The following is a 17,651-nucleotide window of genomic DNA, read 5'->3' on the forward strand; positions in this document are numbered from 1 at the left end:
GCTTTGTATTGCATGCTATACAATCAAATCGGAAAATGCTATTCATAAATACAATCAAGCCAAATTCAAGTACAATAAGTAGTGTGAAGGGAAACATAAAGAATGCAGAATGTAGTTCTCAGCATTGTCATGCAGCATTTCCAGCATTGTGGAGGATGCGTTGTCATTTATAACAGAGACAATGTCTGCAATTGAGTAGAGGTGAATCAGAGAGTACCCTAGCTTATGGAAGAACCATCTCCGAAGTCCTATGTGTCCCTGATAGGACAATGAAATTCTTGTTTTGCTTCAGCACAACAGAATATAGAAGGCATGAATACAGAACAGATCAGTGTGTCCATATACCATTATATAAATATATACACACATGAATAAATAAACAGATAAAGTGCAAATAAACAGATAATGGTCTATTAATGTTCAGAGTTTTGTTTGAGTTGAGTTTAATAGCCTGATGGCTGTGGGGAAGTAGCTATTCCTGAACCTGAACGTTGCAGTCTTCAGGGTCCTGTACGTTCTACCTGAAGGTAGCACGGAGATGAGTGTGTGCCAAGGATGGTGTGGGTCCTTGATGATGCTGTTGTGTTTGTAGATGGAGTTGGAGCAGAAACTGGCTGTACAATTGAAGGAATGTTGGGAGTATGGTAGGACTGAGAGATCCTTGAGACGTATTGGGGAGGTGGTATTGTCACCTATCCTCTGTGGTCTGTGGTCAGAAAGTCAAAGATCCAGTGGCAGACACAGGTGCTGACTCTTTGGTCCAGGAGATGAGTTTGGATTATCTTTACCTGCTTACAAACTTTTAAACCTCTCTGGCTCTTCCTCTGTGCTGCTAAGCTATTGGTCCTGAAAAAAAAAGTAATTTTCTAAGCTTTAGCCTTTCAGAGGTTGTTCATCAAGATTCTGAAAGACAGCTTTATCTTGTTCCATCTGAGGGAATTTCACGAGCTGTGTAATAGCTGATTCCTAGAGCAGTAGCAAACCATCCCAGTGGGTGTACTTTGAGGTTAATCGCTTCTATAGAAATGAGTGGTACCCAATTTGCATTGGACAAGGGTGATCGGTACAGGAGAAAGCTAGCAGCCTGGAAATCAACTAACATTTCAATCAAACCTTAAAGATTGAATTAGTTTTGAGACTTACTTCAAAATGTCTGTGGTGAGAAATTCAGCTCCAGATTATGACCTCTGCTGGCAATAATGTACGAACTGAAAGCTTTATTTCAACGTGGATGGCTTCACCTGCAGTTGAGAAAGCAGTTGGTGAGGTCAGATTCTGAACAGATGCTCGTTTTCAACACCTTTGATCCCGAGAAAGACCCATCAGTGATTTCTACAAAAGTAGAGAGGGGAGACCATTAAGTATTGGACGTGGATTGAGACTTGATCTAATTTAGTTGATAAAATCAATTCAATGTCATAATGAGATCTAGCAGATAAAGAATTATCTGTTCATGCAAGTCTCTGGCAGTTAGACTTCACATTCTGGTGCAGAAAATCAATGTTACTTCAAAGAAAACAAAAGATAAAATCTAGAAGTTGCTTTGGGGCCTCATTATTGAAGAGTTCAGAGATAATTTATGTTTACTCTTTCCTGTGTCCTGGCCAATACAACCTATAAACAGCAGCAGACATCAATGTTTGCACAGGAGCTGTACACATCCGAGCAAGCTTGGAGGTATGAGCGGAAGATGCCAGAGGGGGCGGGGGTTGAGGGGGTGGGGAGATGGGGGTTGGGGGGGCGAGGGGAGGGTGCGGAGGTGCAGTGCTGGAGACAGGAAATGCTTACTCCTGAAGCTTGCAAAGGAGGATGGTTGCTGTGGGCAGGGCCCGCCTTAGGAGGTGTGGGGCCCAATTGGGAACAATTTTGGTGAGCCCCACGTTCCCAGCCAAGATCTGTAGAATCATAGAAATATAAATAAAGTCTATTATAATAATAATAATAATAATAATAATAATAATAATAATAATGGATTGGATTTATATAGCGCCTTTCTAATACTCAAGGCGCTTTACATCGCATTATTCATTCACTCCTCAGTCACACTCGGTGGTGGTAAGCTACTTCTGTAGCCACAGCTGCCCTGGGGCAGACTGACGGAAGCGTGACTGCCAATCTGCGCCTACGGCCCCTCCGACCACCACCAATCACTCACACACATTCACACACATTCACACACAGGCAAAGGTGGGTGAAGTGTCTTGCCCAAGGACACAACGACAGTATGCACTCCAAGCGGGATTCGAACCGGCTACCTTCCGGTTGCCAGCCGAACACTTAGCCCATTGTGCCATCTGTCGTATTATAGACTTTATATCTATAGTAGAATGGAAAGTAATCAAAATGTGCGCTTAAAAAGTGCATGAGAGTTAATGGACCAAGATCTAAGCTACATTTTAATATAAAATTGCATACATGTAAGCCTACAAGTAACAAACAAAATGTGTAGATCACCTCTGAAAAGTACATAGTTACAGTACCACTTGTTTTAGTGACTGTGAAATGAAAAAAAAGTAATTTAATTAACTAGATCCTGGAAAACCAATAACCATTGGCGAAAAACCAGTCCAATGCTTTTTGGAGTTCTCATGCTCAGCTTGTCTTGTATGAATGTTCGGCCAGTTATTAAAACCACAACTTGCAAGTGCACTTGCTGCGTTATTATCAAAAAGCTTGCAGTAGTAACAGAAGATGTTATCACTTGATACAGAGTATATTAGCCATGGACGATCTACAATTTCACCATTTGGCAGTTTTCTTTTGCAGTGAAATTTTGAAAAACGTGATCCACTCTCATTCTTGTGAAAAAAGTTCTACTATAATTGCAGGTGGTCCTTTTTTCACTAAATAGTCCCTGACACTGACTTATTATCATTTCTGGCCATGTTGCAGGCTCATCTGTTAATTCTACAAAACTGGCAGATTTTGAATTTCCATTCTCCCTTGCCTCAGAGGCACCAGCAGTCATGTCAATAACCTTGTTTGTCAAATACACTTTCGAAATGGCCGATTTCACTTTCAGTAAAAAATTCCCACTTTGATTGTCTTTGAGAGTAGATTATTCTTCTAGCGTGGGGCCCTCTTAGGCGCGGGGCCCAATTGAGAGCAATTGGTCCAATTGGCTTAAGGCCGGCGCTTGCTGTGGGACAGCGATAGCTGCCCAATAGATTCTGCTAAACATTGTAGGGAGATTAAGTGGCTCTGGTTTCTCTGGCCCAATTTGAAAAGCGACAAACGTGCTGGGTAAATAGGACAAGCGGCCATTGGTACCACTTCTACTGGATGTCCACAACAATCGTCACCAACTTCTACAAATGCAACATAGAAAGCATTTTACCAGGAGACATCACATCCTGGTTTGGGAACAATTCCATCCAAGACCGCAAGAAATTGCAGATAGTTGTGGACATAGCCCAGACAACCTCACCAACTAACCTCCCTTCCATTGACTATCTACACTTCAAGCTGCCTCGGCAAGACCACCAGCATAATTAAGGACCAGTCTTAATCCTGTCACTCCTCCTTCTCCCTTCTCCCATTAGGCAAAAGGTACAGACTTGATAGAGGTCTTTAAAATGATGAGAGGGATAGACAGAGTTGATGTGGACAAGCTTTTCCCTTTGAGAGTAGGGAAGGTTCAAACAAGAGGACATGACTTCAGAATTAAGGGACAGAAGTTTAGGGGTAACATGAGGGGGAACTTCTTTACTCAGAGAGTGGTAGCGGTGTGGAATGAGCTTCCAGTGGAAGTGGTGGAGGCAGGTTAGTTGGTATCATTTTAAAATAAATTGGATAGGCATATGGATGAGAAGGGAATGGAGGGTTATGGTATGAGTGCAGGCAGGTGGGACTAAGGGAAAAAAGTTGTTCGGCACGGACTTGTAGGGCCGAGATGGCCTGTTTCCGTGCTGTGATTGTTATATGGTTATATGGTTATATGGTTATAGAAGTTTGAAAACCCATACCTCTAGATTCAGGAACAGCTTCTTCTCAGCTGTTATCAGGCAACTGAATGGTCCTCCCACCAACCAGAGTTCAGTACTGACTTACCATCTACCTCATCGGAGACCGTTGAACTATCTTTAATCAGACTTTAATGTAATGTCTTGCACTGAATGTTGTATGGAGTATCTCAGCGGGTCAGGCAGCATCTTTTCGAAGGAAAAGACTAGGCGACATTTTGGGTCCGAAGTCTGAAGAAGGATTCAGACCCGAAACGTCACCTCTCCTTTTCCTCCAGAGATGCTGCCTGACCCGCTGAGTTACTCCAGCGCTTTGCATCTACCTTTACCCATCCGGACACACTGGAACAAATTCAGCCTGAACAATTGCTGAGGACAGTGTGTGAAAAATCAAAGATGCTACTAATCTAAAGGATAAATGGAAAATACTGAAAATGCATTGCAGGTCAGGAGAGAAAAGTCATAAATTCTATTCCCACAGATGCTATCAGACCTGCTGAATATTTCCAGCATCTTTTTTTGTTTTGATAGCTAACATTTACTAAAAAAAAAACTACATCAAACTAGGGAATGTCAAATAATGCTCGCTATCTTAACAGTAACAGCGGATTTCAAGAGGCCCTCACACTGGTCTCCTCATATCCCGCAGCAGGGTCAGAGTCCCCCTAGTCCTCACCTTTCACCCCATTTGCCATCTCAATACAGCACATAATCCTCCACCATTTTGCCACCTCCAACAGAATTCCATCACTGGACACATCTCATATCCACCCCTTTCCAATTTCCACAGGGACCATTTTCTTCGCAACCTTCATGTGGGGGATCTTATAGAAACAATATAAAATTCTTAAAGGATTGGACAGGGTAAATGCAGGGGAAATGTTCCCGATGTTGGGGGAGTCCAGAACTAGGGGTCACAGTTTAAGAATAAGGTGTAGACCATTTAGGACTGAGATGAGGAAAAACGTTTTCACCCAGAGAGTTGTGAATCTGTGGAATTCTCTGCCACAGAAGGCAGTGGAGGCCAATTCACTGGATGTTTTCAAGAGAGAGTTAGATTTAGCTTTTAGGGCTAAAGGAATCAAGGGATATGGGGGGAAAAAGCAGAAACGGTGTATTGATTTTAGATGATCATCCATGATTACAGTGAATGGCGGTGCTGGCTCGAAGGGCCAAATGTCCTACTCTTGCACCTATTTTTCTATGTTTCTATGTTCACTCCTCCCTTCTCCCCCAAACCACCCCCTTCCCAGGCACTTTTCCTTGTAACTGAAGGAGATGCAACACCTGTCCCTATACCTCTTCCATCGACTCAATATAGGGACCCTGACAGTCCTTTCCGGTGAGGCAGAGATTCATTTCTTCCAGCCTCATCTGTATCCATTGTTCTATGTATGGATATCTATATATCAGAGGGACCAAGCACCGACTGAGCAATCGTTTTGATGAATACCTATGCTCAGCTATGCTCAATACCTAATCTCCCAGTTGCCAAACATTTTAACTCCCCTTCCCATCTCTATACTGACATTTGTGTTCTGGGCGTCTTCAATTGTCAGAGTGAGGCCACAGACAAATTGGAGGAACAGCACTTCATGTTTATCTTGGGCAGCATACAACCCAATCATATCTAAAGTCAGTACACCGTTCCTGTTTTTCCACATATCCCTTGATTCCTTGAGCCCTAAGAGCTAAATCTAAAAGCTCTGTCCCACGGTACGAGTTCATTCCAAGAGCTCTCCCGAGTTTAAAAAAAAACAAACTCGGGGTAAGCACGGAGAATGAACGTAGCGGGTACGTCGGAGCTCGGGGACGTCTCTTAGCGGCTCGTAACGCTAACGGCAGGTACTCGGGAAGACTCGCTAACGGCAGGTAAGCACGGGAAAGCTCTTGAAGATTTTTCAACATGTTGAAAAACGTCCATGAGAGCCCAGAGTACCGACGATTGGCCATTACCGTAAATCTCCGAGTTCGAATCAGGGCAAACTCGGGAGAGCTCTTGGAATGAACTCGTACCGTGGGACACGGCTTTAACTCTCTCTTGAAAACTTCCAGTGAATTGGCCTCCACTGCCTTCTGTGGCAGAGATTTCCAGATTCACAACTCTCTGGGTGAAAACGTTTTTCCTCATCTCAGTCTTAAATGGCCTACTCCATAACTGTGATCCCTGGTTCTAGATTCCCCCAACATCGAGAACATTTTTTCCTGTATCTAGCTTGTGCAAACATTTAAGAATTTTATGTTTCTATAAGAGTCCCTCTCATCCTTCTAAATTCCAGTGAATTTGCCATTAGCTTTCTTCACTGCCTATTGTACCTGCATGCTTACTTCCAGTGACTGATGTACAAGCACACCCGGGTCTCGTTGCATCTTCCATTTCCCTTATCTGAGGATTGAGAGGGTTGACGGAGAGTTGGGGTGAGTGGGATAGGGTGATGGGAGGTTGGAGTGAGTGGGCGGGGTGACAGGCGTGAGCGGGATGGAGGGAGGAGGGACACGAGTGGGATGGGAGTGATTAGATGTGGTGGAGACCAGTTCCTGAGCTGGGTACTTTGCCTCGTGCCTGGGTGTGTCAGGACGCTCTTGGGTGGAAGGTAGCGGTTCCAGCACCCTAGGACCAGGACAGCAATGGGGAATCGGACTAATGCTGATACTCATGGAGGAAGGCATAATTTTGTGTTTATTGACGACATGTCCGTCTCCCTCTCCACCACCACCATATGCATGGACAGAAAACCAGTCCGAGGATCCAAGCGGAGTGTTGTTTCCATCCGTGCGAATTGTCTTCATCAGATGATAAAAACTACCATTCAGTCGCCTCATAAATCAGAGCGGTTGGAGCAAGTATCCACGTTAATAATGATGCCTGGCCGCGCACTACAAATAAAAGCGTGTCAGGAGTAAACATCATTAACACAGACACAGCTTCATCAGCGAGAGAAGCACAATTTCATTATTACACGATCACCACCGTCCCGGCCATGACCCCAACCAATCAAGTCGGTTCTGTCCATGGACACTTCTCATCAAACAGATGAGGATATCGCCAGTCTGGGTTCTTTTTAATGCGGCATCCTTGTCCCTCGCTCTCACAAGATCATGTTGCCCCTGATCTCTCCCTTGGGCAACTTTAAAAGTCTCCCATTTGCTGGAAGTCCCTTTACCTGCAAACAGCCTCTACCAATCGCCCTTCGCTAGTTCCTATTTAATGTCATCAAATACCTTGCCCCAGTTTCGGACTTCAATTTGCGGTCCAGATGACCTTTTGCCATAACTATTTAGAAACGAATAGAATTATGATTATTGATCACAAAGTGCTCCTCAACTCACTTCAACCACTCGGCCTTTCTTGTAGGGTATTTACATGTTGCTTCAGAAAACAATTCTTCTCAATCAAATCCATCCTGTCCATGTCAATGTAAGGAAGGGGTGGGAGATTGCAACCTTCACGTGGTCCACCCTGTTTTGACTAATGCAATCAACCCGAGGTGCACAAACAAATAGATGTGGTTTTTCATGTCACTTGATCTACAACTTTAGGCTGTGCACGCCATGCGCAAGAAGAAGAAGAATGCAAGGGAAGTTACAATCCAAACATTCCCATATCTGGCCGTGACCTCGACATATTTGCTTCTCTAATGCTAACTGACTAACTAACTAATCAAAAATGATATTCGCAAGTCAAGTCAAGAGTGTATTGTCATTCTCCTCCTGTCTTACCTCTACTTCTATTATACCCACAACTTACGTATCCCCGAGGCTACTATTCCTGCCCATTCCCTAACCATATTTCAGTAATTTTGCTGAATAGCCTATTGAACACCCACAGGTATACAGTAGTGAATATACTGAATGGTTGCGTTACAACTGGGCTCAAGAAATGAGGGAGGTTGCAGAAAGTGATGGATATTATCTCGTCCAACACAGTCATTGAATTCCCATCATCAAAGGGATCTACCAGAGATGCTGCCTCAAAAGACAACTAATATCACCAAAGATTCACACCACCCTGGCTATGCTCGTCTTTCACTGCTACCATCGGGAAGAAGGTACAGGAGTCTGAAAACCATGATGAGCAAGTTCAAAAGCAGCTTCTTCCCATCAAAAATCAGGCTGTTGAACTGCATTGTACATCCCTAACCACATCCCTACCTCACCAGCAATCTACTATGCAGGTATTGGTGATCATTTATTATATTATTGATTACTGTATATTTATTTATTGCATTAATGGGTCAAGTTGCAGCAAATAAGAATGTCACTATTCTGTTCATGGTGCATATGAAAATAAAACATTCTTAATGGCAATAATATCACAATTGCATGTGTGTATCCAGACCTTAAGTTCATCTGTCTTACTTGTCAGGCTTCTTGCATTCAAATCAATGCAGTTTAGTCTACCAGGCCTTCCTGTCCTGCCCCTTAAGTTTAAAGGAGCTCTGCGGGAAACGCTTTTATCAAGAGGGTGGTGAGTGACTGGAACTTGCTGCCAGGGATCATAGTTGAGGCAGATACATTAGTGGCATTTATGAGGCTTTTGGACAGGCTTATGGAAATGCAGCGAATGGAGAGATATGGATTTTGTGAAAGTAGATAAGCGATAGTCTTAGCATCATATTCGCTATATACATTGTTGGCTAAAGAGTCTGTTATTGTGCTGTTCATTGTTCTATGTTAAATGACCATATTCCCTGCAACTCTATTCTACCTTTCCATCTTCACCAACGACTCCACTCCTAGCAGCACCTTCCCTTGCAACAAATAGCAACGCAAAACATAACCTTTTACTACCATCCAGGAACCAAAACAGTCCTTCCAGTGAATTCACTGCATTTCTTGGAAGCTGGTGTTCATAATGTTTTTCTCCTCTACAATGGGGAAACCAAAGCAGATTGTGTACCTACTTTGCATAATATCTCCATTCAGTCTACCATACTACCTTGAGATTGTATTGCCTGTTACTTTAATTTGCTTCACTATTCTCACTCTGTACTCAACAAAATGTTTCAACAAAGCGAATATAAACATGATGAATAGCATCTTATTTTCCATCTGGCCCCAACCTTACTGCTGAAGTCAACAGTTTCACATAGCATAGCTGGTCTTTTCGGTTTGTCAGACTGACCAGTTCTGATGTACGATCTTCAGACCATTGTGAGATATATTGTTTGTGCTCACAATCACTACTCAGAGACTAAATCGTGGAAACAAGAAATGCTTTATTTGCGAGTCTGCAGAATCGGGTGCCTCTCCAAGTTGAGACACACCGAGCAAAGGAAAAACGTCTATTTTTATACAATTCAGTATACAGCCTTTATTGATCGGACGCCTCCCCTTCTGACCCCTTCCAATCAGGGTACCGAGGTTCACAATCTTCCAACCCTCCCCTCCGTGCGTCATCAATCATTCCCTCTCCTCCCACATCATACATCGCATGTACATTTAAATTAGGTTCTTTGTCATGAGGGGCGTAAAGTTAATATTCATTTAACTTATTAAGCATGCGCAGTATCTGTGCCCTAACCTAATTAATTGCCTTTGACCTAAAGAATAGCTTCTGTGTTGTCAGCTACATTTCTTACCTCATCTTGTTATTCTACAATGTTATCAACAGCTCTGAAGGTCTGACTGTTTGTTCGAATCACAAGGTTGGTGTTTCTAGTTACTCGGCCCATCACAAGGTCGGTGACTACAACCATTCGGCCCCTCACAATGGTGGTGGTTTAATCATCTTATCCCTCACACCATCATCAGGATACATACAGGAAGCTCCCACAAAATAAGGTTACATTATAATGGCTAGTCAGCTTGCAAGCAATGTTTAATAAGTGATTAAAAAAATCATCCAGGAAATGGAGAAAATTCTCCCCACTTTTCTTCAGAATCATGCCCTGGGATCATTCACATCGTAATGGGAAGGCAGATGAATCCTCGTTTGATACCTATTAGAAAAGCTATCAGAGCAACTCAGCAAATGTGACAGGTGGCAACAGGAATGTGGACATTGAGTAGTAAAGGTCTTGATCCAAATTGAGGATCTTTAAAAGACATTTAAAGAAAGAGAGAGGTGATTGGGTTTAGATAGGAAATTCATCAAAGCTAAAGAGAAGTGCAAGTTCTATGCACTTATTGTCAGACAGTTGAGGAGCGCCCAAAAGACAGTGTGAAAAGATGGGGAGTTGCAAATCTTAATGATGTAGCTGCCATGGGAAGATTTACAACCAAGGGCAAGAACTTTACAAGTTGTAAATGATGGGGTGAGGATGGGAGGGAGGATGTTGTGGTGTATGCTGGAGGATCGAGGAGCCAGTGGCCAGTGAGGAACAGGGATGACGGTGAGATTGCTCATCAATATAGGGCAATGGATGGGAAACCGGCAGTGGGGTGGGAATTTACAGGAGGTTCTTCCAATTCCTTCCCTGTGACATTGGGAACAGAGAGCTTTAGAAACCCGAGACCATTCACAACAGGAGTAAAGTGTCACTGGAAAAGATGCTGCTTCTACTGCTTCAATCTTCACCTGGCTGAGTTATTTATAATGGTTTAGTGGTACATCCGTCACAAGTACCAATGTACAATGAATTTTTTTTCTTGCATACAGTTCAGTAAAAGTATTACTATCCATAATCACAATCTCAGTTAAGTGTATAGGAATAGTACACTGAGACAGCCTCCAGGAGTCACCATATAGTGGCACCGTTCTTCATGATTCAAGTCCAAGTTGTTTAAATTGTCACAGCTGTGGTCTATGTGTGTTTTGTTGTGCCTTAGTGTCCTGCCTGGGCAAGTGAAAACAAGCCCTGGTGATCTAAGAAATTGAACACTTCATTTTTGTTTTAAATGACACTGGTCTTGTCATAGATGGAGTACAGAGAAGGTTCACCAGACTGATTCCTGGGATGTCAGGACTTTCATATGAAGAAAGACTGGATAGACTCGGCTTGTACTCGCTAGAATTTAGAAGATTGAGGGGGGTTCTTATAGAAACTTACAAAATTCTTAAGGGGTTGGGCAGGCTAGATGCAGGAAGATTGTTCCCGATGTTGGGGAAGTCCAGAACAAGGGGTCACAGTTTAAGGATAAGGGGGAAATCTTTTAGGACCGAGATGAGAAAAACATTTTTCACACAGAGAGTGGTGAATCCCTGGAATTCTCTGCCACAGAAGGTAGTTGAGGCCAGTTCATTGGCTATATTTAAGAGGGAGTTAGATGTGGCCCTTGGGGTACAGGATACTGAGTTGGATGATCAGCCATGATCATATTGAATGGCAGTGCAGGCTCGAAGGGCCGAATGGCCTACTCCTGCACCTAGTTTCTATGCTATGCTATGTCATAATTTACTGCTGCATGTCCAAAGGAAAATGTTTTCAGCCTATGATTAAACTTTCGATGCACGTTCTGTATTTATTTATTTATTTATTTATTGCCCAGCTGCTGGTTGTTAACCTGGATTTAACGAGTAAATAAGCTCTACCACTTAAATACATCTAACTCAACACTTTCTCCTAAATCACAGCAACCCCATAACGTTTTAATTGTTTAAAAAAGACTGCCCAATTTCTGCCAGTTAATTATTTTCTTTTAGACAGAATATTCTTACATCAGGGATTATTAATGTTAAGACACAAGAGAGAATGCTGGAACGTGGAACAAAATCAAACTACTGGAGCAGCCATAGGGAACTGCAGATGCTAGAATCTTGAGCAAAACACTCATTGCTGGAGGAACTCAACTGATTGAGTAGCATCTCTAGAGCCAAATGTTTCATGTCCAGTCCCTGAAACTAATTTTTAATTGCTTTACTGATGCAATTTCATAAAGAATCAGCTGGCATAAATGGGGAATTCACTAACATCTGAAATATGAAAAAAATAATGTTTATCTCAGCATTCGGCAACTGATTTTCACCATCCCTCCTTTCACAACGACACAGAATAATGATGCAGAATAACTCGGGTAGTTTTGCATCTCCCCAGAAATTTAACCAGGCACTTCTCAATACAAGCTCCACTCAAGCATCTGACGTGGTCTAACGCTGGATACATTGCAATGTGGTTCCCATTGCAATGTGGGAGAAGTTAGAATGCTGGCCTAACAGCAATGATTGATGGTCACTCCCAAGACAGCCAAGGTCTAGTAACACAAGTAACACTGCTGGGGTTAGGATCACTGTCCCTCATTTATTCTCTGGGTCCATGTACATCCACATTGCTGTCACTGCCTAATAATTCACCAATCTCACTCTCAATCCACTGATTTTTTTCCCCACTGCTCTTAACAAGTCACTCTCCATTTCCCTCTGTGCACGTCCCCTTCATTAATTGTTCTCCTCCCACTCGTCCCTTCTGCCTAGACTCATGACTGCATATTCCCCATATTTATATCTGCTCACCAGCAACACAAGGCCAAAAACCTTCAGACATCCATCCCCTCAACCCTGACTCCAAGCCCAAATCTTTTCCAAACTTCCTCCCAAAAATCCACCCAGGCATTCATCCCACCAGATCATTCCCAATCCAGGTAATACTTCCCCTACCATCTTTATTATCTAGCCACCATCTCCCCATCCTCACCACTTTCAACACCTGTCTTAGCTTAAAACAGAACAGTTCATCTCTTTGGAGTCTCTCCAATTAAAAGCTAAGATGTGTGCTGCAGTGGCTCGAACTGCTCCAATTCAAAGTATAAGCTTTAGAGCTGGGGTTCAAGCATCACAAAAGACACTCGAGAACATATTCCACCTTGGACAAGTGCTCTCCAAGTGCTGTACTGGCTGGACCAATGGTTTGGATGTGGTCGTAAGTTGAAGATCTGATCAGACCTTACAGGTGGAAATAAAGGTCCAAAGGTCATAGTTTAGTTTAGAGATACAGCGTGGAAACAGGCCCTATGGCTCACCGAGTCTGCGCCGACCAGCGATCCCTGCACATTAACACTGCCCTACACACACTAGGGATAATTTTACATTTACACCAAACCAATTAACCTACAAAGTGGAGTGTTGGAGGAAACCAAAGGTCTCGGAGAAAACCCATGCAGGTCAAGGGGAGAACGTACAAATTCCTTACAGACAAGCTCCCGTAGTCAGGATCGAACCCGGGTCGCTGGCGCTGTAAGGCAGTAGCTCTACTGCTAGGCCACCGTGCTACTTTATTCATATTCAAGAAAGATCAGCAAAATTATCCTCTGCAGCAATAATCACTCAACAGGCAGAAAGGTGAAAATTCATACCTTAGCATCCGTTTACTCTTTCTCAAAGCAGTACAATGGCCTCACACACCACTACAGGCCAGAGTTTTTGAAGAAGAGGGCTTCCCTCCAAAGACCACCTGGGAATGTCAGATCCACCTTGTGGCAAGGTCCCCACTAACTGTATCATTCCAGCTGTCCCCTCCTATGGTAGGGAGCTTTTGCATTTTTCAGCTTTAAATTGTGCAATTCAGTGCATACTGTAGCGAGTCTTTTAACCTACACTTGAATGCAACATTTATGCTTTAAATTGGATTAGGTATGAATAAGGTTAGGCTAAATTACATTCCTAATTACATTCCACAGTAGAGCCAGGCTCTGATCAATAGGTGCAGCACATGAATGACCTTAGTATAGAAATCAGATTATAATTCATGCTGTTATGTAAAGATAGAGGAAAAAAAAAATAGAAACAAGGCAAGAGTTGTCGGACTTCCATCACTGTTCTGCACAAATAAATTAATCAACCTTACCCTTTGATTATAGAAACAAGACAAAAATAATGCCACATGTTCAACCAAGTATATGGTTCAATGAAATTAAGAAATATGTAAAACATATATATGGAAACAGGCCCTTCGGCCCACCAAGTCCACACTGACCAGCAATCTACCACACACTAGTTCCATCCTACACGCCAGGGACAATTTACAGAAGTCAATTAACCTACAAACCTGCACTTCTTTTGGATGTGGAAGAAACCGGAATATCCAGAGAAAACCCATGTGATCAGAGGGAGAATGTACAGATTCTGTACAGACAGCACCCGAAGTCAGGATCAAATCTGGGTCTGTGGTTCTGTAAGGCAGCAACTCTACCGCTGCGCCACCGTGCCACCCCATTAAAATATTTTTTCTGTAATATTTATTATGGTGTCATGTCGATAAAGATGAACACATGATTCTGATTTCTGCCCTTAGTTGGATAATACGCATCTCCAGTCATTGTGTTTTCCATCCATCTATCTATCTATCTATCTATCTATCTATCTATCTATCTATCTATCTATCTATCTATCTATCTATCTATCTATCTATCTATCTATCTATCTATCTATCTATCTATCTATCTATCTATCTATCTATCTATCTATCAAACTGTGTGGCTGCCGGCTGGCTGTGTGTGTTTCTACCTGACTTGTGGCTGCCAGCCTTTGATTTGTTGCTACGCCAACGTAAGACCCAGAAACACCGAGTTTTTTTCCATTTCGGTGGAGATTTCACTTTTCATTCCAAGTATCCACTCCTCATTAAATTTCGTCGTGTTTATGTACACATTTTTAATAAAATCATTCTCCCCCCCCCACTCACTCACTTTGTCGCCTCCAGCTGGCCAGCGACCATAACGGCTGTTGGCGCCCGCATCTCGCCTCAAAGACGCCATTTAAAAACAGCCGCACTGCTGATTCCTGAGCCGCTTGAGTTGGAGGACCACGTCTCCCATGGGGGCTACAGGTAGGGAACGGCTGCGTTGGGGGAGCAGACCCAACGGGTCTGCACTTGGTCTAGTATCATTTATTTTTGAGCGTGAGAAATTCTGCGATCAGCGTGAGAGCGTGAGAATTTTGTGAAATGCGTGAGTCTCACGCTCAATTTGTGAGAGTTGGCAGCCCTGCCATTACATTCCAAGATTTCTATGATCTCCCAAATTCAGCTTCTTGATCATCTCCAAACTCGATGGCTGTGCCTTCAGCTGTTTGTTGGAACACCTCTCCTTGCTGGCATCAGCACAAATTTTTAATGAATTGCATACATCATTGTTTGAAGGATATTCATCTTAAGGAGAATTAAATCAATCCCCCCCAAAATTTCACACTTAATCACAAACAGGTCACTTCTCTGTGCTTCAGCAATACCATGGAAGTACACAGGAAAACCATATGTACCTGTAAATAAACAGCTGTGACTGTTTAAGAGATTTTTAAAAATTAACTTTGGGGAATAATTTCCTCAGTGCAGACTGATTTATGCATGACATACACCCACGGCAAGTAAACCCTGTCCCTGGGTAATAAAGATAATTTTATAGGCCTCCGCTCATTTGTTTTTGTTGGTTTCCAAGATACTGGCTTGGTAACGATGCTGCCACACAGCATGATCAGTTTCAAGTGATGAATTTCAACAATTCCTGCAGAGATTCCAGAATATATTACAGCAGCAGAGCACAGCAATAAATTACCAAATATATACATTCAATCCACCAGCAACAGGAGTACTTGTTTTCCCCAGCACAAACAACACTCGCTGGCACCACACCCACACTGCCTGGCCACACTCTCCTGAACCACATCCTATCCTGCACTAGTTTCCCACTACCCAGTTTATAACTTACCTCTAACTTAGGTTCTATCATCCACCCCTCAGTATTGACTTCCATGCCTGCAGTTAATGGAGTGTGTGGTTGTGAGGGAGAAAATTCAACTGAAACATTGCATGCACGATGGGAACATTGAAAGAGACTGCTTACGGACATTATACTTCTTTCAATATTGGCTTAAAAATGTTCATTTTGTATAAAATCTATGCTACCTTGAGGTAAATTAGATGTAACAATCTATTGCCAATGTTCAGAATTCACATAAACTGCCAGCTATCTTTAGTGTTTTGTTGTTTATCATGAAGCAATTGGTCTATAGCTTCTGAACTCATTGGTATATTCAATTACCAAAGGAAGTATGCAGGATTCTTTTGGAACCAAAATAATGTTTGCACATTGGCAGCATTAATACAGCCCACTTAAATCGCACCGTGTTAACCCTCTATGTTGGGAGTAATGCTGTTACAATTTAGTACCAAAATCTTTGAGGAAATTGCCTCCTACTTTAAATTGATCTCAATCCATGTAGTGAGTTTGACTCAAAGTTCCAGTAATGTAACAGAAGTGGAAATTCATCAATGCTCATGTTCTTTTAGTTTCACATTCAAAGGTAAAAATTACAGTGTTTAAGAAGGAACTGCAGATGCTGGAAAATTGAAGGAATACAAAAAAGCTGGGGAATAATTTGTTGGCACTCATGTTGGAGTATTGAGGGGCACCAAGTGTCAAAGAGCAGGACTGAGAGATCACCACATTTCACAAGGTCAGTACTTAGAGAGTGCCGCATTGTTGTGGGGCTGTATAATTGAGTTGGGTCTCCCACCAACTCTCTGTATTGACCTTCTGAAAGTGCCCTGCACTGTCAAAGGGGTAGTACTGAGAGAATACTGTACTGTCGGATTGGCCACACTGAGGGAGAGTTCCACTGTCAGAAGGACAGTATTGAAGGAGAACTGCACCAACTGCAGCACTGAAGGAACACTACACTGGTAAAGTGCAGTTGGTTTCAATGGTTTCTTTGGAAAAAATAAAATCTCTCTTGAACTTCAAAGTATACATCCACCAGAATTTATCCTTCAGCAATGTCAAAAACTTCAGAGGCTTTTGATATGTATGGGAGATGCTGCCTGCTGAACGGCTATTGTATTTACCATATTACACAGCGAGTGCTTTTTACTAGAGCACAGTTGTCTTTAGGACTCTGAGGCACTCCCGGGTTATGAAAGTTACATAGAACATAAAACAGTACAGCACAAGAACGGGCCTTCAGCGTGCAATGTCTGTGCTGTACATCTCTCTATTCCCTGCATACCCAAATGCCCATCGAAAAGTCTCTTAAATGCCATTATCATATCTGTCTCAATCACCAACCCTGGCAGCAAGATCCAGGCATTCACCACCCTTTGTAAAAAACATGCCCCACACATTTTCTTTGAACTTTGTACCTTTCACCTTAAAGTTATACCCTCTAATATTTGATTTTTCCATCCCAGAAGAAAAGGTTCTTACTGTCGACCTATTTTATGCCTCTCATAAATGTACATGCATTAATCAGGCCTCCCCACAACCCATGGCATTCCAGATAAAAAACAATCTAAGTCTCTCCCTGTAGCCAATCCCCCTTAATCCAGGCATCTTTCTTGTGGACCTCCTCTGCACTCTTTTCAAAGCCTCCACATCCTTCCTGTAATGGCGCACCCAGAACTGTACGTAATAATCCAAATACGGGATCACAGGAATGACCGAGACACTACATTTAGAAAAAATAAGGCTTGTTTTGTCTGATTAACCAGGTCAATTTTCCAAAATGTGGTTTCCTTTCTTTGAATTTCTTCAACAACATAATGGTTGAACACTAATTCAAAACCGACGTTAGGGTCGGGTGAGCGGGCGTAGGTAAGGGTAGTGGGATATATCTCCGCTTTTTTCACTGTTTCGTTAGCTCAGGGGTTTTTCTTTTTTATCTTTCGTGTCTTTTTCGAAATTCTTTCCTTTCTTTTTCTTTTCTTCATCCTTTCCTTTCTTTTCAATTTTCTTTTTTCCGATTTAGTTTTTAGTTTATAAAATGTTAAAATTGAAGCTGTACGAAAATTGTATAATTGTTATGTCGATTACTTTCTCCTT

The sequence above is a fragment of the Amblyraja radiata genome, chromosome 4 (genome assembly GCF_010909765.2).
Source record: "Amblyraja radiata isolate CabotCenter1 chromosome 4, sAmbRad1.1.pri, whole genome shotgun sequence".
In the NCBI taxonomy this organism is placed as follows: domain Eukaryota; kingdom Metazoa; phylum Chordata; class Chondrichthyes; order Rajiformes; family Rajidae; genus Amblyraja; species Amblyraja radiata.